The 26,416-nt window shown below is 41.5% G+C and overlaps 1 long non-coding RNA gene and 1 pseudogene across 1 annotated transcript; both read right to left on the bottom strand.

The window, feature by feature from the left end:
- Window positions 1-9,698: 9,698 nt before the first annotated feature.
- LOC143024034 (small nucleolar RNA SNORD24) lies at window positions 9,699-9,771 on the bottom strand (annotated as a pseudogene).
- Window positions 9,772-22,347: 12,576 nt separating this feature from the next.
- Window positions 22,348-23,748, bottom strand: LOC143024032 (uncharacterized). The gene is made up of 3 exons (XR_012966245.1): window positions 23,651-23,748; window positions 23,211-23,254; window positions 22,348-22,384 (listed from the first exon to the last, which is right to left on the bottom strand). It is a non-coding gene; the product is annotated as an uncharacterized LOC143024032 (long non-coding RNA).
- Window positions 23,749-26,416: the final 2,668 nt, after the last annotated feature.

Raw genomic sequence — 26,416 nt, 5'->3', positions numbered from 1 at the left:
GAGCATGTTGGGCATGTGTATTTTGTGGTGGGCCCAGGATTGCTCTCTACATCTGGTCCTGGAGCTGCAACGTCTACGTCGTGGGACCACCCCCCAACCCCAAGAGTTGGGGGCCAATCAGCAGCAACCACCCCTGGCCATCAGCTCTACGCAGATGGCACCGATCCCCAAAGAGGAGCTACGCCTACCTGGGGGAATACCACTATAGCTGTTGATGGACTTGTCTAATTTGTTTGCCATGGAAGTTATTTTCCTCCACGGTGGTCAAGAGGAGCATATTTGAGTAGTTACTTGTTCCATTTAGGAAGGTTTTGACCAACTAAAGTACAGCATTACTTATGTAGGTATCCACCAATTCTTACTCTGGTTGGAGTTTTGAAATTATGATGTGAAGTATCCACATGCTGTTAATGCATAACATCTGCAAAGAAATGTTAAACCTTGAAGTGAAAAATACAAAACTGGCAGATTTATTCTTCTGCAACAAGAAGCGAGAGGTAAATGCAAGGGTAGTGGGTCAGGGATTGGAGATGGTCAAAGAAAATGGAGAAAAGTGGGAGGTGAGCCAGCTGTTGTTTGTGGACGACACTGTGCTTGTGGCAGTATCAGAGGAGGGATTGAGGAAGTTGGTGGCAGAGTTTGGGAGAGTATGTGATAGAAGAAAGCCAAAGATAAATGTGGGTAAAAGTAAGGTGATGAGATGTACAAGGGGTGAAAGTGGCAGTAGACTGGAAGTGAGTATTAAGGGAGAGTATGTGATAGAAGAAAGCTGAAGATAAATGTGGGTAAAAGTAAGGTGATGAGATGTACAAGGGGTGAAAGTGGCAGTAGACTGGAAGTGAGTATTAAGGGAGAGAGACTGGAGGAAGTGGATAGTTTTAGATACTTGGGTGCAAATGTGGCAGGAAAAGGTGGAGTGAAGGTCGAGGTAGAATGTAGATTGAGAGAAGCGAGTAAATGCCTTGGTGGATTAAAGAGTGTAATGAGGAATAGACATTTGGGAATGGATGCTAAGAGGAGACTATATGAAGGAGTGATTGTGCCAACACCACTGTATGGGGCACAAACATGGAACATAAGAGAAGAGAGAAGGAGTTTGAATGTGTTTGAGATGAGGTGTCTGAGAAGTATGATAGGGGTTACTAGGCTTGATAGAGTGAGAAATGAGGAGGTGAGAAGAAGAACAGGGGTGGAAAGGGAGCTGGGAGTTAGGGTTGATGAAAGAATATTAGGATGGTTTGGACACAAGGAAAGAATGAGTGAAGAAAGACTAGTAAAAAAAGTATGGAAGGCAGATGTGGAGGGAGTGAACATGAGGGGACGTCCTAGGATGAGGTGGATGGATGGGGTGAAGGGGGCTTTGGGGAAGAGGGGAATGTCTGTTGAGGAAGGACGGGAGACGACAGAAGACGGGTGAATGGAGAATGGTTGTATGTGGATGATGTGATTGCATGAGGTGGAATGGGCGGGGGGATGGGGGTGAGGTAGTATGTGTGAGCAAAATTTGACGTAGCCCGAAGGGATTTTTCCCCGTCTTCTCTTTTTATGCAATGGGGCGATGGAGAGGGGGGATCGCCGATTTAATGAAGCGGCCTTGCTGTGGATGTCCTGTGTCTTGCAACACTGCTTCTGACCCAGGGCAGTGGACAAGGTGCAGGGATGACCCATCATCCAGGAGGTGCTAAGATGAGAGGGAGGGTGGAGGGGTGTGGAGTGTATTCAGGGATTGCATGGGTGGAAATGATTTTATGCCTTTTCCTTTTTGGCTACCTCCCTTGTAAGGGGGAAAAAACCTTGGTATGTGTATGTATGTAACAAGATCAGACACCAGAAGTTCTACATCTGTAGTTAAAAGCTATGTTTAATTAACACTAGCTTCCTGCACCAATATGACATCTGAACATACCAAACATTCCCTATAGAATGTCATGTATTTAGCAATTCCATGCAAGAGCCCTTACACTTTCATCCTTCACACCATACAAGCACTACCACGGGGATGATAACACAAGACAAAGGCCCGCAGAAGCAATCTCCAATAGACCCTCCTGTGAACAAAATTTGGTCTACTCGTTCTTTCAATGTACCTAAACCATCCCAATAACTTTTCATCAGTGTCTTAACAGCCCTCCACTTCATATCACAAAATCCAAGATTGGCTGAATACTAAACTCCCGTAGGCCCAGGATTAAACAAAGATAAAAATTCTCACCAGCATTATGGCTAACCAACCTGTTGCTATGAATACTTACTAAAAAGCTTCTGTTTGAACCCACTGGATTCCCTCTGCAAAAGGGTACTACGAACAACCTTGCTAATGCAAAACAGTCCAGATGAAACAAGTCTGACCTGCAACAAGCAACTGATATAATATCCACTTAAACTTAACAACCAAGTACAAGACAATTCCAACAATCAGACAACACATTAACCTTCATAGGATCACCCTCCGGTGGAAACTGCGAATGTGATAGAAATGGTTATCATCATGAAATGCATCTTCCTACTATGTACAATTACACATTAGCATTGCCAAATGTTCAGTAACTAGGTTTCTTAAATTTCTATGTACCTCAGACAATGCCCACAGGCTTGCCAGTCTTCCATTCTGGAAACAAGAACCTACATTAATCATACATACATATACCAAGGCTTTTTCCCCCTTATAAGGGAGGTAGCCAAAAAGGAAAAGGCATAAAATCATTTCCACCCATTCCATCCCTGAATACACTCCACACCCCTTCACCCTCCCTCTCATCTTAGCACCTCCTGGATGACGGGTCATCCCTCCACCTTGTCCACTGCCCTGGGTCAGAAGCAGTGTCACAAAACACAGCACATCCACAGCAAGGCCGCTTCATTAAATCAGCGACCCCCCGTCTCCGTCCCCCCATGCATAAAGGAGAAGACAGGGAGAAATACCTTCGGGCTGCGTCAAATTTTGCTCACACATACTACCTCACCCCCCATCCACTCTCCCATTCCACCTCATGCATCACAACATCATCCATATACAACCATTCTCCATTCACCCGTCTTCTGTCCTCGCCCATCCTTCCTCAACAGACATTCCCCTCTTCCCCAAAGCCCCCTTCACCCCATCCTTCCACCTCATCCTAGGACATCCCTTCATGTTCACTCCCTCCACATCTGCCTTCCATACCTCTCTTACTAGTCTTTCTTCACTCATTCTTTCCATGTGTCCATACCATCCTAATGCTCTTTCATCAACCCAATCTCCCAATCCCCTTTCCACCCCTGTTCTCCTCCTCACATCCTCATTTCTTACTCTATCCAGCCTAGTAACCCCCATCATACTTCTCAGACACCTCATCTCAAACACATTCAAACTCCTTCTCTCTTCTTCTCTTATGTTCCATGTTTCTGTCCCATACAGTGCTGTTGGCACAATCACTCTTTCATATAGTCTCTTCTTAGCATCCATTCCCAAATGTCTATTCCTCATTACACTTTTTAATTCACCAAGGCATTTACTCACTTCTCTCAATCTACATTCTACCTCCACCTTCACTCCACCTTTTCCTGCCACATTTGCACCCAAGTATCTAAAACTATCCACTTCCTCCAGTCGCTCTCCCTTAATGCTCACTTCCAGACTACTGCCACTTTCACCCCTCGCACATCTCATCACCTTACTTTTACCCACATTTATCTTCAGCTTTCTTCTATCACACACTCTCCCAAACTCTGTCACCAACTTCCTCAATCCCTCCTCCGATCCTGCCACAAGTGCAGTGTCGTCGGCAAACAACAACTGCTCACCTCCCACTTTTCTCCATTTTCTTTAACTATCTCCAATCCCTTAACCACTACCTTTGCATTTACCTCTTGCACTACCCCATCCATGTATAAGTTGAACAGCCAGGGTGACATAACGCATCCTTGACAAAGTCCCACCTTTACCTCGAACCACTCACTCTCTCCATTTCTAATCCTGACACAAGCTCTACTACCCTCATAAAAACTCTTGACAGCTCCCAGAAGTTTTCCTCCTATCCCGTATATCCGCGAAACCCCCCACAGTGCCTTTCTGTCTACCCTGTCGTAAGCCTTTTCCAGGTCCATAAAGGCCCAAAAAATATCCTTCCCCTTTCCTATAGGTTTCTCAAATATCTGTCTTACCACAAAGATCTAATCTACACAACCTCTACCTGTCCTAAATCCACACTGTTCCTCACCAATTACTCCTTCTGTTCCTCTCCTAATCCTCTCAATCAAGATCCTCCCATAAGCCTTCCCAACTACACTTAACAAGCTAATCCCTCTGAAACTACTACATTCACACTTTTCCCCTTCTCCCTTGTAAAGTGGAACTATACAGGCACTCCTCCAGTCCTCCGGCACTCTACCCTCTCTCCAGCAAACATTAAATAACCTCACCAACCAGTCCACCATCACTGTACCTCCTTTTTTTAGACATTCTGCATGGCATCCATCCAGACCAGGTGCCTTACCTGCTTTCACCATCTTAACAACTGCCTTCACCTCATCCTTCCTTATTTCTCCTCCATTTTCCTCACTCATCACTCTCATTTTCATAGCATTTCCCAGTGAAGCTATCTTTCCCTCCCTATCCTCCTTCACATTTAGCAACTCCCTAAAATATTCTGCTCATCTTCCCCTACAGTCTTCTCTTCCATTATCATCTCTCCATCTGCACCTTTTACCTTTTCTTCTCTACTTGAATCACCTCCTCTTCCTCTCCTAATTTCTTTCCAAAACATCTTTTTATTACTTTCAAAATTTTCTGTCATACTCTTACCCTATTTCATATCTGCTCTCCTCTTTGCCTCCTTTACCTTTTGCTTAACTTCTCTTTTCTTTTCTTTGTACCTCTCATATGACTCCCTCATCCTATTTTGTAACCAATCTGTGAAAGCTCGCTTCTTCTCTTCTACAACCTTCTTTGTTTCCTCATCCCACCATTCACTACCCTTTCTTTTACTTCCTCCTGTCCTTCTTGTTCCACACACCATCTTTGCACACTTTGTGATTCCCTCCTTGAACCATCCCCATTCCTCCTCCACTCTAGCTCTACTCTATCCTTCACTCTCTCCCACTCCTTCAGCTTCTTCTTTTACTCCTCCTTTTCCTTTTCATTTAAAGAGTTCACTCTAAGTACCTCCCTACCTTTTGTCCCTTTCCTCTTCCTCCATCTATCCTCCACTCTCAACTTACCTTCCACCAAAAAATGATCTGATATTTCTCCACCCTCTCCCCTTAGCACATGTACATCCTTAACTCTTCCTATCATAAACCTATTTACCACTACATAGTCCATTAACGCTCTATCTACCACCCTTCCATCCACCACCCTCTCCCATATGTACTTATGCTTGACTTTCTTCTGAAACACTGTATCTGATATCATCAACTCTCTAGACACATTTCCACCATCAACTCTCCACTACCATTCTTTCCTGGAACTCCACATTTCCCAACCACTCCATCAATTGGATCATTTCCTACCCTAGCATTAAGGTCTCCCAGTACTATTACATTGATATTTCTCCCTAAATCCTCTATGCACTCATTTAAATCTATCCAAAAAGCCTCCATTTCTTCTACACTCTTCTCACTGCCAGGTCCATATGCACTTACAAAAACCCATATCTCCTTTCCCAGTTTCACCTTTATCCACATTATCCTTGAGGAAACCTCCTTCCACTCCACTACATGTTTACCTATCTCTTCACTTACTAGTATAGCCACCCCATCCCTCCCTCGCCCTCTCTTCACTCCTGATAACCTCCCACTTACACTCCCAAACTTACATTCGCCCTTCCCTTTCAGCTTAGTTTCACTCAAAGCCAACACATCCATCTTTCTTCTCACAAACATACTACCTATCTCTTCCCTTTTACTCTCATCTGTACCACATCCATGCACATTAAAAGACCCAAACCTTGGGGTGCTGGTTGGAAAACTCCCAGACCCTCTTATGCCTTTGCTTTTTCTTTTAGGAATGTCCCCTGTGGGGCTACAAGGAGAAAGATGCCTAGTCCCAATCCCCATCCCTTTCTTCTCACCTCTTACAATCCAAGTGGAATTACTTGATGGCAGTATTCTTTTCCCCCACCCCAGGGAATTAATCATAATTCAATAAAACAGGTTTAGTATATTTCACAAAGTGATCAGAATCACAATTTTTAACATTTTACCAACAGGCAATCCTAAGGTGTCCTAAGTGATGGGCCATCATGTATGCAGTATTAACAAGACATAACAACATTCTTACCAGTGACCATGATCTCCATTCAGTCTCGCTTTGATGTCACCTGCAAAAAAATATACATTAATCCCAATTCAAAACTAACTTCACAGTATGATCAGTAAAATGGTCAAAATCACATATCTTTAGCGCTTTGCCAACAGGCAATCCTAAAGTGTCCTAAGTGATGGGCCATCATGTATACAGTATTAACGAGAAGAAATAATAACATCTTACCAGTGATCACGATCTTGTCCTTCAGTCTCGCTCCGACATCACCTGCAAACAATTGAACATTAATCCCAACTCAAAATGAACCTCACAGTATGATCAATAGAATGGTCAGAATCACATTTCTTTAGCACTTTGCCAACAGGCAATCCTAAGGTGTTCTAAGTGATGGGCCATCATGGAGATAAACACTAGCAAATATGATAAAAATGGAAAAAGTTAACTCCTTTACCACCACATTTATTTGGTCACCAGCTGCAACAAATTTCACTTCTTTGGACCAACTTCAGAAAATAGCAAACACTGAAATTCTGCAATCAACGACAATTGTGTTAGCAAACATTCCTAGTGCATAACAATATCTGTCTACATACCATAGGCTTCTTCCCCTTCACAAGGGAGGTAGCCAAGTCAAAACATGCTTCTTCAGTCATACTCCACTCACCTGTTTCCTTATCCGCTTTGCTAACTCACAGCACCTGAAAATATTCCTCATCAGTTAAATATATAATGAAAATGACCACCCATCGCCTAGGCAATCAGGGTACAAATACTATATCATTTGTTACTCATGTTGAAAGTAAGATTCTCATCATAGTACTACTCTGGCTAGCAGCCTGTAGGTATCTATTCCTGTACTGAACAGATGAATGGACATTAATGTCCAAACTTGATCAAACTGGTACACTGTCCACTTGAAAACCTGTCAACGGGAAAATCAACCATAAGTACATGGGAGAGAGTGGTGGATGGAAGGGTGATAGAGAGGGCACTAATGGACTACATAGTGGTAACCAGGAGAATAATGGGAGGATTTTTGGATGTAGATGTTCTACGGGGAGAGTGGGGGAAAAGACAATTTTTTGGAAGTTGACAGTGAAGGATAGATGGAGAAAGGTAAAGGGCAGAAGGTAGGGAGGTGCTTAAAGTAAACTGCTTAAACGAGAGAAAAAGAGGAGTACAAGAAGAAATGGGAGTGGGAGGGAGTGAAGGTTAGAGTATAACTAGGAGAGGAGGAATGGGGATGGTTCAAGTTGTGGAACAAGGACAACAGGAGGATATACAAGGGTAGCGAGTGGTGGGATGAAGCAAAGAAGATTGTAAAGAAGCAAGCATTCAAAGATTGATTACAAAATAGGATGAATCACAAGAATGTACAAAGAAAAGCAGAATAAAGCATAAGAGGGCAGAGGTGAGCAGAAGTGAAATGGGGTTAAAAAAAAAAAATCCACTCCCTTCCCTCATCATGGCTCCTGGCTGATGGGTCATCCCTGCATCTCACCCACTGCCCTGGGTCAGAAGCAGTTTAAGACAGTACATCCACAGCAAAGCAGATTAAATAAACTGGCAACCCCCCTCCTCTCAGTCACCTCATGCAGATGGGGAGAAATCCCTTTATACTGCATTTTTCACACATTGCCTCACCCCCCCCCATCCGCTCCCCCTCGTGCCACAGCATCCATACACAGCAATTCTCCATTCAGTCCCATCTTCTGTCCAAAACAAGTACCAACCTTAATGCAGCTGAGGAATGCTCCAGGCCTTTACCTGAAAAAATACCACTTGTAAACAATGGCTCTTGATCCAATGCAAGGTGTACACTATAAGCAATGTCAGCCCTGTTGAGCTTGCCAACACAGTAATTCTGGAGATATTTTTTGTCATCATTATTTGAAGTACAACCACAATACAATAACTTGATACTTACTACTTCACTCTGGCTCTAAAGCACACCACCACCACAGGTCATCCTACAAACTCGAAACTGAAAATGTAAACATTACAATGCAACAAAGCCATACACCAACTGACAAACCAATAACACTCTTTACATCCGTGGTTCCCAACCGGTATGCCATGACACCAAAGGGTGAAGCAAGATCAACTGAGGGTGCCTCCAAAATTCAGGGCAAAAATTACTGTCAATTATATATTTGTATCGTCATCCATTTTTGTTCATTAAAGCAACATCAGTGTAAAGATGAGTATTTTCATATTATCCTGGGACATAATTTTGTTACACTGATGTTGAATCAACAAAATACTGACAAACTAGAATTTAGATTTTCTAATAAGGGTGCTGCCGGGACTTCTGAAAGGCTTGGCAAGGGTGCCTCCTCAAGCCAGAAATGGTTGGGAGCCACTGCTCCACATCAAACTTGTCTTGGTCTTGTTTAACCTTCCTCATAAACCAAGAAATGCATTCATAAATGTTTGCAGCCCGGTAACCAGAAGCAACATTGCAACTGGGGCATAAGGGGAGCAGACTGATCTTTGATTCACCTTAGCACCAACATAGCATATACTCAATATCAGTGACTCTGGGATCAATTATTTACTTAATCCATCAATTACTATTCTATATTCATCATGGACACTTTTCATTGCTTAACAGACATTCCTCTATCATTCAATTCACCTCTTCACCCCATTAATCTACTTCATTTTTGGTATTTGCTTCCAAGTCATTCTTTCCACCTGGCATAGTTTGGGCAACTAGATCTGTCAGCTTTCTTTCCATCCCCATAACAGACTTCATATTTCAACTCCTTACCAAGCATATTTTCAAAGTTCAAGTTCCATACATTTGTTCCCCTTCCCTCTTCCCCTGTTCAAAGATTTCCTGGCTGTTAATGATTATTTTAAAACTACCTATCCCTACTCAAACTACCTCAATATAGTACCCAACTGGTCAATCACATTATTAACCACTTCAGTACGAGTCAAACTCTCACGCGCAGCATGGCCTATCATAGGAACAATGCATCACACTATTTGCATTATAAAATAGTCACTACTGCAGTACTCATTCTTTTTTACTCAGTAATAAACACTGAAAACATGATCAAACCAGTTCATAGAATCCGGGGGTAACTCGTGTACAACTACAAAGATATACGTAATCAAAACTGTACACCGGCATCCTTGCGAACACATCCACGCCTCATGACACCTATGTAAGTGTCACTGTACCCAAGTGGTTAACATTGCCAACAGGTATTCCTACAGTGTCCTATATGATGGGCCATCATATTCAAAAATTCAAATGACAATGCAATCTTACCATTACCAGCTCAGGGTCATCTAAATCTGGTGCAACTTTGTAAAACCCAAGGTTGCCTAGACCTAGCAAAGATCTTGTATGGCCAGACTACTGATGAATGTGTTGACCCCTGGAGGAAGAAACCATAAATGTATTCTGCTCCATCTCTTGCTATACAGTCCTAAGAGGTCAAATATTAAGAGATCTTGGTGGTTATAGTCATCATACAACAGTCAAGAGTAGCAAATACATTCTCATCATTATTGCAAATGCAATTTCCAAGTACCATGCAGGTAAACCTACCATAGTGATGTACCGTAGTACCACCTTCCAATCATCATCACCACCAAAACAAGATGCACCCCAGCTGGCCACAGACACACTTACACCAATTACAAGAGAGCTAACTGGGAAGCCTTTAATGAAGAGACAGAACAACATTTTGAAACACTTAACAGTACACCAATCACAAACATAAACAATGCTGTGCACGCTTTTAATACAATCATACAAAACGCAGACAAGAGATACATCCCTAGAGGCAACAGAAAATCACACAACCCCAACTTCACACCAGAAATCCAAGACCTCATCAGACAACGTGACACACTTAAACACGATACCCCCACACCTATCCCTCAAAACATAGCAGACCAAATACAAACACTAAACACTGTGATTGCCAATAAAATACATGAACAAAAAACACAAAATTGGCAAAACTTTATCAATACACTTGATCACAAAACAAACACCAGCAAATTGTACAAAACACTCAACAGCATCACACTATCCAACACTAACACTACACGCTCTCACGCAGCAATAATCACAACAACAGATAATCTACCCTCAAACAGGCAACAAGCAAACGCACTCATTCGTCATTTTGCACAGACGAGCCATCTTACATCTCACCCTGACGACCGACGCACCATTCGACGTAAGAAAGACTTCCCCACAGACTCAGACTATACACCCTTCATAGACAGTCAGACAAAACTCATAATACATAATCTCAAGCACTCATCTGCCTGTGGCCCTGATAACATAAGCAACATCCACCTAAAACACATTGGACCACAAGGTATACACGCACTCACAAACATTGCAAACTACAGCTATTCACACAACACTATACCCGACATCTGGAAGCATGGTAAAATAATCACCATTCCAAAACCGAACAAAGACCCAACAATCCCAACATCGCACCGCCCAATCACACTTCTCTGCACCCCCTCTAAAGTCATTGAACGCCTAATACTTAAACATGTCACACCATATATTCCCCTTGCTGACTCACAACACGGCTTTAGGCCACTACACTCCACAAACACTCTTCTGACAAACCTCACACAAAGAATTTTTGATGGCATCAATTCAGATAGGCCCCACCACAGAACACTTCTTATAACATTGGACATTAGTAAAGCTTTTGATGCTATCCCCCGCCACAACCTAACAAATAAAATATATAACACAGACATGCACAATAACACCAAAAGATGGCTGGCCAATTATCTGGCAGGCAGGAATGCTCATGTGTCATATAATGGCCAATCATCACACATCAGAAACATTAAGAACGGAGTACCATAGGGCTCAGTTCTATCCCCCACATTATTTAATCTATACATGCATGACTTACCCACGCCAGACACCTCAGAAATACAAATCTCTTCCTACGCAGACGACATAACAATCACATGCACACATTGTAACACAGATAAAGCTGCAGAAATAATCCAGCCTTACCTTGACACACTCAACACATGGTTCATCACAAACAGACTCAAAATAGCTCCAACCAAATCTACAGCAACACTTCTCACCAACTGGACAAACATAAAAAACAAATGCACACCTAGACTTAACGCACTTAAGTCAATCACTGGGACAACATTTGGACAAAACAAAGAAACTAATATAACAATATACAAACAATGCATACGCTCAGTGATGAATTATGCGAGTCCTGCATGGGCTCCTAATCTCAGTGAGACACACCACAACACCCTTCAAATCATACAAAACAAAGTCCTAAAAACAATTACAGGCTGCACAAATACATCACCTACAGACCATTTACACCATGAAACAAAAGTCCTCAAAGTCAAGGACCACCTCGACATGAGAGGCACACAAACACTTGCCGCAGCCACCACAAACACATCACACCCGCTACACTACATAGCAGAACACCCACACACACCAAGAAACATTAAAACAACACCCAAAGACCTTTATTACACACAGATACTCTCTTCTCTTCCTCCACAACCACCAAATACCAGCCTCCGGAAACATATTCATAATCATATCACTCACCGCTCCATTAACACACTGAAAGACAACACACTGCTGCATGCCAGACCCCCTGATATCCACCCTTCTGAATCCTCTCTCCCACGAAAGGACAGAGTCCACTTGGCCAGATTGCGATGCGGTCACCACCCAGCACTTCTAAGCTACCAGAAGAGGCTGGACGACCGTGTTGTGAACAGCTGCCCAGGATGTAACACTTCACCCCATACCATACAACACATAATGGAAGACTGCATTATACACAATCATGCACGCAAACAACACAACATACACTCTATAAAGGATTTGTGGGAAAACCCAGTTTCGGCTGTGGCCTTCCTTGGGGAGACGGGACTGCTCGGACAGACAGTCTAGGGAACGACAACAACAACAACAACAACCGTAGTCCTGATGTGCTTTCAATCTTGATCATGTACATATACTCTTAAACAATGGCCAACATCTTTCTTTACAATTCAATACCACAAGTCTTGTCTGGAAAATTAAAACTTCTAAAACACCTTCATCACACTTCTCCTGTCTTTTCTTGATTACACCAAACGACATGCGGGTAAGCCTGTCTTAGGTCTCGTCATCTAACTCATCATTTATCAAAGTCCAAAATAATTACATTTCTTTCAAAACATCATATCTAACCAAAAAAACTTAACTGACCTGCATGTGCTAATCCAGTATCTATAAAAGAGGTTCATTTATACACCTCTTGTGCATGGACCTGTCAATTAAACAAACTTCACTTACATGCAAACAAAGTTATTATTGAAGATGTACTTTTGGTTTTCAGTAACGAGGAATTGTGTCCACAGCAGTTATTGAGACAGGGATAACAATCATCATTTCTTAAAGACCTTTTGCATTAAATAGGATCAAACTAACCTCTCCATCAGCACCTGGCAGCACCAACATCCAATCCAAGGTACCAGCATCAATTGTACAACCTCCATGACAACAGTATCCATGGTCCTGGAGCCGCAGCGTTTACGTCGTGGGACTAACCCCCAACCCCAAGAGTTGGGGGCCAAACGGCGGCAACCAGCCCTGGCCATCGGCTCTACGCAGGTGGCACCGATCCCCAAGAGGAGCTACGACTGCCTTGGGGAGTACAGTAGAAGCCCGATTTAACGAATCTCAATTTAGCGGAAGCTCAAATTAGCGAACTGCAAATAGCAATAATGAAAATGCTCAACTTAGCGGAAATGGTCCGCTAAGTTGACCATTTTCCGCTAGCTGGCCAGATGCGCGTCTACAGAAATAGCTCAATTTAGCAGGAATAGTAAGCTAAGTTGAGCATTTTCCGTCAAATGGCCACATGCGTGTCTCAGAGTCCAATGTTACCAGATGTTACCAGATTGTGGTGGTAGAGTCAAGGAAATTTTTATAATTTAGTACTTTGGAGGTATATATATATATATATATATATATATATATATATATATATATATATATATATATATATATATATATATATACTATAATATATATACTATAATATATATACAATAATATATAATTCAGTATATGTATAAAGTATAATTGTAGCAGAAATATATTCAAGTAGAAATAGACGGTATAATAGGAAAACAAAATAATGAAACAGTAAGTTAATGGGAAAATTCAAAATCAATAATATATAATTCAGTATATGTATAAAGTATAATTGTAGCAGAAATATATTCAAGTAGAAATAGACGGTATAATAGGAAAACAAAATAATGAAACAGTAAGTTAATGGGAAAATTCAAAATCAGTACGCGAGAGTAGTCACCACGAAAACACTTCTATAACAATGAACTATGTTTTCTGCAACAACACAACAATAATGCTCACTATCCAAAACCCAACTGCCCAGTCCTATTAATCGCTAGAATTATGTACATCGAACCAAACACGAAGCTATGACTAATATTTCGCGAAATTCACAGACAGCTCATATCATTGTTACACGACACACACACACACACACATACATGTTGCAACAAATTACTGCATGTTGCTGTTTGTTTGCAATTCACGATTGTGCTGCCTATAATTCACTTACAATAATATATATACTGTATGTGTGTGTGCACACTAGGGAATTTTTAGGTACGTATCATTTTTATAATCCACTCTGGCAACACTGTTACACCAATGCTCACTCGCTCAATTTAACGGAAAATTCAATTTAGTGGACTGGACCTTGGCTGAATTAGTTCGTTAAATTGGGCTTCTACTGTACCACAATCCTTTTTCTCAACATGCAATGTTACATTTTTTCTGCACCGAGGGGTGATTTTCCGGCGATCACCCCTCGTCTTCTACTTTTAGCCGGAGATGTAGAGAGCAATCCTGGGCCCACCACAAAATACACATGCCCAACATGCTCTTAACCCATTACTTCGAGCAGACAGACAAAGGGCTCAGTTCAGTGCAATATGTGCAAAAACTGGGCCCACCTCACTTGTACAACACTTGCTGACACAAACCAATACACAAACACTTGGACATGTTCTACCTGCCCTCCAGTAATCCCACTCCCACCTCCCCAACCACAGCCAGCACCCTTACCCACTCCCAATTTCCCTTTGCCCATATCCCCAATCAGTACTCCCCTTCCTTTGTCCCCAATCTCTCCTTGCCCCGCCTCTAACCCAGATCCTATACCTTCCCCATTAACACCCCAACCTCAACCCCAAACGGCAACATACAACACATACAGAACACACAACATCAACATATTACAACACAACATTGACGGTATTAACATGAAAAAACATGAACTCGAACACTTTCTTAAACAACACAACATGCACATTGTAATTATATAAGAAACAAAACTAAGACACTCACAAAACACCATCATTTCATAATTACACCACCATCAGACAAGACCGGACCGATGGCAATGGCAGTGAATTCATCACCCTGATCCACCATTCCATCTGTTTTGTGGACACAAGTGCCACAACCAAAATTCTCCTCCCTACCACAGATAACACTACAGAAATCCAATCCATTCGAATTCGCACAGGCAACAAATCAACACGGACAATAGTTAACATGTACATTCGCCCCCAATCATCCCCCACAGTTCCAAACACCTTCAGGCCTGAATTTAGCCAACTAGCCTCAATCCCCAACCTGATTATGGATGGTGACTTCAACGCCAAGTCGTCTGCCTGGTATGTCAACAACCCTGACACAGACAGAGGGCTTGATATACAGACTCAGTTTGACTCATTGACTATCATGAACAACACACATAATCATGCACATATCCCACACCAAGCCCTCTACACTCCCTCCTCTCCTAATATCACCTTCTGCTCCCCCTGCCTAACCCCAACAACATCATGGAGAGTGGTCGGAACCCTTGGTTCTGACCATCTTCCAATCATCACCACCACCAAAACAAGATGCACCCCAGTTGGCCACAGACACACATACACCAAATACAAGAGAGCTAACTGGGAAGCTTTTACTGAAGAGACAGAACAACATTTTGAAACACTTAACAGTACACCAATCACAACTACATCCATTACTCCACACTTCTCTACCCTAAGTACAAGTCCTCACCACCCATTACACGACTACACCCTTCCTCAGACACCTAACTGACAACTTTGCAGTTATCAATGCTTTTTCTCCTCTCCCACCTTCTACAGTGCTACCCTCCTTTCCTACCAACTACTGCCACTAAACCACCTTATCCCCTTCTAAATCTAAGAACCCCACAATACTCTATCCATCTCTCTTCACCGTCATACCTGTCCAACAGCATCCTTTACCTTCTCTCAACCCAACTTACCCCTGTTCATTCTTCCCTCCTTTCCAAAAACAATTCAAATTCCTCACCAATCGCCCACCCTACTTCATTCTCAGCCTCCCTGTCCTCTAGTTTCACTTCCCTCATCTGTACATCTTGTATGTTATCTTAGTTCTACTCTGCCATCAAACTTAATCCCACCAACTGCTCCCTCCCACTTTCAACCCATTTTAGTGTACTGTACTATCTTGAAACGTACCCATTCTTCGTCTAGCTTCTCTTATCCTTCGCAACTTACCATATTTCTCTTGTGGTTTGTCTGGTATTTTTCCCTTAGTTGCTCACCAGCACTCTTTTGTTTCTCCAAGCAACCTGAAACAAACCAATGACAAATTGAGGCCACAGTACTAATACTTCACATAAAACATTATGTAATCTTGTCAGAATCCTTTTGACTTACTCTCAGTGAAATCAAGGATTTCAATTATCATCATTATTAGAGATGCAATAAAATTAAACCACAGCACAAGTACAAACTTTATTGCAGACTGAAGACTCACCACATTCTGAAAGGAAAAAATATGCTAGTGAAATTTGAGTGCAACTTTGGTATAAAAAGCAAATGGCCTAGTATTGCAACCTACACACATCATGTAACTATTACAATTTAGGATTTGTTCAGTGGTATCAATAGGTGTGGGGTCAACAATGGCCTACAAGGACCTAAGAGTCACTTCCCTGCTATCTTCAACTTCTTCAGACTTGTCCCAAGATCTCATCAATTTGCTCTGCATTTCTTCTACCTTTGAATGCAAGAGCTGACAGGTATCAAGAGGCCTCCTCCAATTAGCGACTAATGTAACACGCTTCTCTCTAGTAATCAATGGAGGTACCAAGGACCCACTGCCAGCTGCTTTGGGACTGCACAACCAACAAATTGTGGGATAATGAACTGAACGGTTTTGGGAGATCTGGAAGATTTATGAAACTCTTTATTTACTCATGAGCTATTATGTGAGGAGGGGAAAGGGTGGTGGATGAAAGCGGGTACGCGCCTTTGATTTGGCTACCTCCCTTATGTGGGGGAAAAAAATATTGGCAGCGAGATTTCTATTCCATGCCTCAAGACTATTTCAAGTAAAGTTAGTGGATTCTAGTATACTTGTATTGTGTAAACTACAGATTGCTTCCCATTCTCATCACTCCAAACCTGCAGATTTCATTCTGTTAAAAATTTTACACATCCACTTCCACAACCTTACTAAATGCTAAACTTGGACTATATGCTTGGCATCATATGGTCAGACATATGCTTGTCAATACTCTCCTTATTTAAGATCAAATTGGCTCAATATTCCACAACCTTCACATATGCATAACTTGCACCAAAGGTACTTTCCCTCTTTAGAATTAGGGGCGATGGGTTAAGCACCATTTACCAATGCTTACAGACAAAGTTATCCTGCTCCCATCACTACTTGGGTTTAAGAGAATGCATCAAAAGGGCAACTCCACAGCAAAACGTGTAGACGTGTGTGTGTGTGTGTGAGGCTCCCGTTTATCTAGGGATTTTTCGCGCGGGGGGGGGAGTGCCAAAGGAGGGGATAGGTTTCTAGTGACTTGTGAATGGTTAATCTAACCATGGCTCTCAATTGCGGTAACTAGCTGAGCCAGTGGCAGCCGCAATTAAGAAAACAAATTTGAAATTTGTATGGAGAAAACGACATGCCAGTGGGCCGAAGCCGAGCGTGCCTGTAAATTGAACAAAGGTGCCAGTGTCGGAGAGGGTCATAAACCATCTACCCACCCCCCAACCGCACCTCTCAAACCGAGTAAAAGGTTTTGGTCGGAGTGACTGCTCCTCCTCCTCCTCCACCCCTCCGTCTCCCCCCTCCCTCGCATCCACCGCGAGCAATACAGTGTTTATGGAACTCGATCTGTATGCCTCGTCCAAGATAATTCTAGCTTCATGTCGTCAGCGGTATTATAACCTAACGTACGTACTTTATTCGAATATATAACATCATGATGAAGGGTAAAGTTGGCATCATTTTGGCCCTCCAGGTATTAGTGATTTTCATCAACTTTTCGGGTCGGTTGAGAAGTTCAGAGGTTCCAAAATGCGACCATAAGGTTAAAGATTGGATTGAGAACTATTCGACTTGTGATGGCTGTTGCAAACACTTTGGATTTGGCCGATGGACTATATACAAACACCTACTATCGCCCTCTTCCATTACCAAGCGCAGCAACAAGGTCAGGGTCGGAACACATTCGTGTACTTCCGAGGTAAGCAACATCAAACCCGGAAGCAACAGTGTTATAATAGCAATATGTTTGCTATTATCTGGCGACATTCATCAATGCCCTGGCCCCGTGAGGGCCGATGAGATGGATGCCAAGCTGTCCTGTTTGTTGGGCAAGGGCCTACAAATTGTTCACTTGAACATTTGCAGCCTGACGTCAAAATTGGACGAGGTACGAGAGATTACCCGGAGGACTACCCCTGCAGTATTATGCTTCACCGAGACCAAGCTGGACGATACAATAGCGGATCCGGAGGTAGAGATCAACAACTACACCATCGTGAGGAGAGATCGTAACCGGGTTGGAGGAGGCATGGCTGTCTACATACGCAACGACATCGCGTTTGAGCAACGGACAGACATGAACAGTGAGTTAGAGGCTTTGTGGATAAACATTCTCTTGCCAAAATCTAAGCCTATCCTCGTAGGTGCCTGCTATAGACCGCCCTGGCAACATGACTTCTATAGTAAGCTTGAGGATTTGTGTTCCAATACCACAGACTTTCTGAACAAAGAAGTGATTATAACTGGCGACTTGAATACTCATGTAGAATCAACCTCGAATACTCTGCATAATGCGCTAAAGTCATTCTGTTCAATGAATGATCTGAAATAAATTACCACAGAACCCACCAGAGTATGTGCCACTGCTAATTCTGTAATTGATCTTATTTTGGTATCAGATGTTCAGAAAATATGTTCTAGTGGAGTAATTGATATTGGTTTGAGTGACCATAGAGCAACGTATTGTATCAGGAAAGTTTCCAAACAACAAATCAATCAGCATAAAACCATAAAAGTTCGTTCTCTTAAGCATTACAGCAAGGAATTGTTCTGCGAAAGGTTGTCCGCGGTTAAATGGTTTTCAGTCGTAAATTGTACAGATGTTGATCAAGCTTGGAATAATTTTAAAGCACTGTTCTTGGGGGTATTAGACAATTTAGCTCCAGTAAAATCAATCAGAATAAAACAACGTTCCAAGCCGTGGTTTTCTGGTGACATCTTGAAAATGATCAACAGGAGAGATAAGGCTTTAAAAGAGTATAAGAAAACAAAAGATCAATCTATTTTCGCTATGTATAAGAAGGTACGGAACAAGGTTCAGGTTATGGTAGACAGAGCTAAGGTAGGATATTACAAAGATTCTCTCCAAACCAACAAAAACAATCCCAAAAAACTATGGCAAACAATCAAACAGTTAGGTTCTTCCAAAAATCTAAAATCCAAAAGTAGTAACATTGGTCTTAATGTTAATGGGATCGTTACTTTCGACAAAGTAGCGGTGGCTCAAAAATTTAACTCCTTTTTCACCACCATTGCTACCACCCTCGTAAATAATTTACCAGTACCGTCAGGTCATTTTGGCCAAGAACACATTAATAATTATTATTGGAATCAGGGTGTATCCTATGACACCTTTGCTCTGTCTACGGTTGCTAATGTAGATGTGTATAAAATGTTGAAGACTGTTAACAGGTCTAAGGCTACCGGACTAGATAATATTCCAGCCAGATTTGTGAATGACTCAGCTGAGCAGATTACTCCCTGTATCACTCACATAATCAATACTTCGATTCAACAGGGCAAAGTTCCCAAAGATTTTAAATTAGCAAAAGTTACTCCTTTGTACAAGAAGGGTAGCAAAACAGATTCCGGTAACTATAGGCCAGTCTCAGTGCTCGGTATTATATCGAAGGTCTTGGAAAGAGTTGTTTATAACCAGGTTTATGAATACATTCAAAGCAATAACTTGTTCTATGATTTACAATCAGGCTTTCGAAAATCATATTCTACTGATGCATGTTTGATCACTTTGACTGATTACATCAAAGGTGAAATTGACAGAGGTAATTACTGTGGAATGGTTATGCTAGATCTCCAGAAAGCCTTTGATACTGTAAATCATGATATTCTATTATTCAAACTACAAGCGTTAGGCTTCAAATCAGATGTTGTTAATTGGATGAGGTCTTATCTAACAGGTCAAGAACAGATTGTGAATGTAAATGGTTCAACATCAACAGCAGCAAAAATAACATGTGGTGTCCCACAGGGTAGCATTTTAGGTCCGCTGTTGTTTCTTTTGTATGTGAATGACATGAAAGCTGCTGTGAACTGTAAACTGCTGTTGTATGCCGATGATTCAGCCTTACTAGTTCCTGGCAAAGATGTAAATAGGATTGAGACGTTACTCAGTGAAGAGTTATTGAATGTCAGCAAGTGGTTGTTGGATAACAAATTGTCTCTACATCTAGGTAAAACAGAATCCATTCTCTTTGGCTCCGATCAAAAACTCAAAAATGCTCCCAACTTCAATATCCAATGTAATGATACTAGTATTCAACCTAGGTCTGTTGTCAAATATCTTGGAACAGAAATTGATCAAAATGTGTCGGGAGAAGTTATGGCACAAAAAATAATTAAAAGGGTCAGCTCCAGAACAAAATCTTTGGCAAGAATAAAAAAATTCCTAGATGTAGAGACAACGAAGTTACTAGCTTCGGCCCTGGTTCAGTGTCATATTGACTATGCTTGTTCTTCCTGGTATAGCAACCTATCTAAAAAATCTAAGAGTAATCTTCAAACATGTCAAAACAAACTAATCAGGACCGTTTTGAAAATTCATCCACGTACTCATCTAGATTATACGCATTTTAAACTGTTAAATTGATTACCTGTTGAGAAACGTGTTGCTCAGTTAAAGCTTAATCATGTTCACCAATTGTGAATGACTCTTGTCCCAGTTATTTGTCAGATACGTTTACACTTGTCAGAAATGCTCGTTCCCTGAGAACTCGTTCTAGTAGGTCATCTGTCATTGTACCTAGGTTTAATAGTTCGTTAGGGAAAAGTACTTTCAAATACACTGGTGCTATTGCTTGGAACTCGTTACCGACCAACATTCAATCAATTGTATCTAAAAGTAGTTTTAAAAAATCAGTTAAATGTTATCTTTTAGACACTGTTCTCTCTGAAGAAAATAGTTTATATGTTTAATTTACACTTCTTATAATCCTAATTTACACTTCGTATAACCTAGCTTTTCTATGATAATCCTTTCCTAATTGTAATATGAGGACCACAGTGGAAATAAGTCTTTTGACTTTCTGTGCCATCCTCGGATGTACAATTATATATACTGTGTATAATATTGAGTCTTGTATGTATTGTACTTATTGTATGTATGATTGTATCCGAATAAAATTCAATTCAATTCAATTCAATTCACCCACTTTATTCTTGCTGGCCAGTTCCCTGTGGAACTCGACACTCCTAGCATCTCCCAACTACAACCATTCTTACAACCTTATCTTACATCAACTAGTACATGATGATGCTGACATTAGCATAACAAGATGCAAGTATACAAGGATGCAAGCATCCTCTTTATATTTGTAGTTGTATCTGAGGGACCCCCATATTCCGTGAACAAGCTTGATCGCATTTTCTGGGGTTATCAACATACAGGGTAAAAGAATGACTTATTACATCTTGTGGATGGAGGGCCATTCTTGTCCCCAGATCACAAGCAATGCAGCAAGACCATCATTTCATCCATCAATGTCTCAATCTCTGATCATGGCACATTTGATTTTGGTTGTCTAGAGCAGTGTTTCTCAACCAGGGTTCCCCAGAACCCTAAGGGTTCCGCAAGAACAAGCGAGATAAGCTAATGCACTTTTGATTTTTTTTATTTAATTTCATATACGTAATGCAAAGGGGGCTTTGGGGAAGAGGGGAATGTCTGTTGAGGAAGGACGGGAGAGGACAGAAGACGGGTGAATGGAGAATGGTTGTATATGGATGATGTTGTGATGCATGAGGTGGATTGGGCGGGGGAATGGGGGGTGAGGTAGTATGTGTGAGGAAAATTTGACGCAGCCCGAAGGGATTTCTCCCTGTCTTCTCCTTTTATGCATGGGGGACGGAGAGGAGGGGTTGCTGATTTAATGAAGCGGGCTTGCTGTGGATGTGCTGTGTCTTGCGACACTGCTTCTGACCCAGGGCAGTGGACAAGGTGCAGGGATGACCCGTCATCCAGGAGGTGCTCAGATAAGAGGGAGGGTGGAGGGATGTGGAGTGTATTCAGGGATGGAATGGGCGGGAATGATTTTATGCCTTTTCCTTTTTGGCTACCTCCCTTGTAAGGGGGAAAAAGCCTTGGTATATGTATGCATATACGTAATATAATTAACCATGCACGACATATTCTTGGTTATTGTAATAATGTAATACAGACATCACCTTATCTAACCTATTATCACAATGACAATTAAATTAGAAAGATATACTATTGGGGGGGGGGGTGCAAGGGTTCCTTGAGACGTAATTTATTTCAAAGGTTACGCAAGGGTAAAAAGGTTGAGAAACACTGGTCTAGAGTATACTACTCTTCCATGCCAAGAGACCAATATTCAGTACATCTACATTTAGTATAAATACTATGGGTTATGCTTACCTTGATGACATGTAGGAGTCCCAGGTTCTATTCAGAGCTGCAAAGATTTCAAATGTCAAATTTCCTACACATTTGCAAACAAAATTTAATCTAACACTTAACTCAGGTTAAAAATTTAGCATCATGTTATCAGACATATGCTTGTCAATATTCTCATCATATAAAATTTGGATCCAGCATTTTCTAGCTGAACCATTTGAGACACTACGTTATGACCCATGACCCATGTGCATGTGATGTGGATGGTAGGTGAAAGCCTTTCTCAATCTGGAGAAAAGAGAATGTAAGCACAAGAGCAAGGAGAGAAGAAAAGTCTGGGGAGAAAAAAAAAAAAAAAAGCAGCACATAGCCTATCAAAAAGTTTCTGCACAAAAAGGAAGTAAAAATTAATATGCATCTCCTTAAGTGGGGGAATGGGTGATGAAGGGAGAACACATACATACCAACAGCTTTTTCCTCCTTACAAGGGAGGTAGCCAAAAACAAAGGCACAAAATCCACTCCCACCATGTTTGACAAGAATTATGTAAGAAAAAAAATTAACAATAGACTGAATAATTTGAAAACTTGCAATGCCACTACCATAGCTGTTGCCTCATGTATCATTGTAAAACCCACTTCAGGTGGTATTTGTCCTCATTCCCAGACTTCTGTGGAATAAAATTTGTATTTGTATCCCTATTGTATTGGTGTGAAATGGTTTCTATGCCATCACTCACAGCTAGAAGAGGAGGGGAGAGATGGCTGACAAAATGCAAGAAATACTGATGTTACAACTGACCTTGGGCCTAGGCAATAGCTTTATAATGCAGATCAAAACTCACCTGCCACTAATAAAAGATTGTGACTAAAAACCTTACATACCTCATTGTTGCAGCAACAGCAATGAGTGCATCAATCATTCCCATCTGCAAATGAAAAAGTTGAAATAAATTGCAAGCTTTAAACAAGAAATTAATTACAACGGTCAATTCATAGTTTCACCCAACCAACGAATTTGATATGTGGCTTATCATGTGTTTTACACGATCTCCAAACAACTAAGAACTGCAAATTTCCACACCCTGGTTCCCAGAAATCAACAAAACGTCCTTTACAAAATAGAGCATAGAATAACAGGATGAAAGGTGGTGGTGAGGGGCATTAGCCATTACGATTATCATTATAATAGTTTTCAGGTGGTGGAAATACTGATGAAACTGATGGGCTAGTCCACACAAAAAAAAAAAACTGACCCAACTACTCCACAACTAATTACTAGTTTGTCAAAGTCAACTTTGTTCATAACCATCTATCAAACTAACCCATCTATGATGCACAAGTCCAGAGTTCATAGCCACAGGTGATCGTTTGTGCTGTCGGATTGTAGAATTCGTCTGCTATTGTGGAAAACAAAACTTCCTGATGACGCTGTGTCGACAATTCGTAGAATATGTAGAGTAAATGTAGAATTTTATTCTTCATCTGTTTTCTAATGAATTTAATGAAAATTAATTTATAATAAATATTAATATAGACTATTGAAGGCATTATTACTATTGATATGTATATAGACAATGAAAACTTTAGATAATTGAGTTCTTTACTATGCGCATCAGTTCGAAGTGAACGGAATCTAATATTCATATATATATATTGTCCGTCTGCGATATTGGCTGCTTGTTATTATGGCAAAGTAGCATGCAGTTGATACTTTAGGGTCTATATGGGGCGCCCCTACGGACCAGAGCCACACATCATTTTGTCTATGATAGAGGAACTCTGTTCATAGAGAAATGATGACACTTTTATACTACGACTGTCCATCCGTTATGCTGTCCCCCAACCCCTTGTTGCTGTCCTGTACCATTTCTTTGAGTATTATTTTTCTATGACGGGGGAATTCCCTGTGGTGGGGGAAAAGAATAATGCCACCAAGTATTCCCACTTGGATCATAAGAGGCGAGAAGAAAGGGACGGGGATTGGGACTAGGCATCCTTCTCCTTGTAGCCCCACAGGGGATATTCCTAAACAAAAAAGAGAAGGCATAAGAGGGTCTGGAAGTTCTCGGACCAGCACCCTAAGGTTTGGGTCTTTTAATGTGCGTGGATGTGGTACAGATGAGAGTAAAAGGGAAGAGATAGGTAGTATGTTTGTGAGAAGAAAGATGGATGTGTTGGCTTTGAGTGAAACTAAGTTGAAAGGGAAGGGTGAGTGTAAGTTTGGGAGTGTAAGTGGGAGGTTATCAGGAGTGAAGAGAGGGCGAGGGAGGGAAGGGGTGGCTATTCTACTAAGTGAAGAGATATGTAAACGGGTAGTGGAGTGGAAGGAGGTTTCCTCAAGAATAATGTGGTTGAAAATGAAACGGGGAAGGAGATGTGGGTCTTTGTAAGTGCATATGGGCCTGGCAGTGAGAAGAGTGTAGAAGAAAGGGAGGCCTTTTGGATAGATCTAAATGAGTCCATAGAGGATTTAGGAAGAAATGTCAATGTAATAGTACTGGGAGACCTTAATGCTAGGGTAGGAAATGATCCAATCGATGGAGTGGTTGGGAAATGTGGAGTTCCAGAAAAGAATCGTACTGGAGAGTTGATGGTGGAAATGTGTCTAGAAAGAGAGTTGATGATAGCAAATACAGTGTTTCGGAAGAAAGTCAAGCATAAGTACACATGGGAGAGGGTGGTGGAGGGAAGGGTGGTAGACAGAGCGCTAATGGATTATGTAGTGGTAAATAGGATTATGATAGGAAGAGTTAAGGATGTACATGTGCTAAGGGGAGAGGGTGGGGGAATATCAGATCATTTTTTGGTGGAAGGTAAGCTGAGAGTGGAGGATAGATGGAGAAAGAGGAAAGGGACAAAAGGTAAGGAGGTTCTTAAAGTGAACTCTTTGAATGAAAAGGAAAAGGAGAAGGAGTACAAGAAGAAGCTGAATGAGGAGTGGGAGGGAGTAAAGGATAGAGTAGAGCTGGGTGTGGAGGAGGAATGGGGATGGTTCAAGGAGGGAGTCATAAAGTGTGCAAAGATGGTGTGTGGAACAAGAAGGACAGGGGGAAATAGAAGAAAGGGTAATGAATGGTGGGATGAGGAAACAAAGAAGGTTGTAGAAGAGAAGAAGCGAGCTTACACAGATTGGTTACAAAATAGGACGAGGGAGACATATGAGAGGTACAAAGAAAAGAAAAGAGAAGTAAAGCAAAAGGTAAAGGTTGCAAAGAGGAGAGCAGATGTGAAATGGGGTAAGAGTATGACAGAAATTTTTGAAAGTAATAGAAAGATGTTTTGGAAAGAAATTAGGAGAGGAAGAGGAGGCGAATCAAGTAGAGAAGAAAAGGTAAAAGGTACAGATGGAGAGATGATAATGGAAGAGAAGGCAGTAAGGGGAAGACGGGCAGAATATTTTAAGGAGCTGCTAAATGTGAAGGAGGATAGGGAGGGAAAGATAGTTACACTGGGAAATGCTATGAAAATGAGAGTGATAAGTGAGGAAAATGGAGGAAAAATAAGGAAGGATGAAGTGAAGGCAGTTGTTAAGATGATGAAAGTAGGTAAGGCACCTGGTCTGGATGGATGCCATACAGAATGTCTAAAAAAGGAGGTACAATGATGGTGGACTGGCTGGTGAGGTTATTTAATGTTTGCTGGAGAAAGGGTAGAGTGCCGGAGGACTGGAGGAGTGCCTGTATAGTTCCACTTTACAAGGGAAAAGGGGACAAGTGTGAGTGTAGTAGTTTCAGAGGGATTAGCTTGTTAAGTGTAGTAGGGAAGGCTTATGGGAGGATCTTGATTGAGAGGATTAGGAGAGGAATAGAGGGAGTAATTGGTGAGGAACAGTGTGGATTTAGGACAGGAAGAGGTTGTGTAGATCAGATCTTTGTGGTAAGACAGATATGTGAGAAAGCTATAGGAAAGGGGAAGGATGTTTTTTGGGCTTTTATGGATCTGGAAAAGGCTTACGATAGGGTAGACAGAAAAGCACTGTGGGAGGTTATGCAGATATACGGGATAGGAGGAAAGCTTCTGGAAGCTGTCAAGAGTTTTTATGAGAGTAGCAGAGCTTGTGTCAGGATTGGAAATGGAGAGAGTGAGTG

Source organism: Oratosquilla oratoria, unplaced genomic scaffold (assembly GCF_046742065.1).
Source record: "Oratosquilla oratoria isolate Oo_2021 unplaced genomic scaffold, ASM4674206v1 SCAFFOLD83, whole genome shotgun sequence".
Lineage (NCBI taxonomy): Eukaryota > Metazoa > Arthropoda > Malacostraca > Stomatopoda > Squillidae > Oratosquilla > Oratosquilla oratoria.
This window is presented reverse-complemented; position numbering and strand designations above follow the sequence as displayed.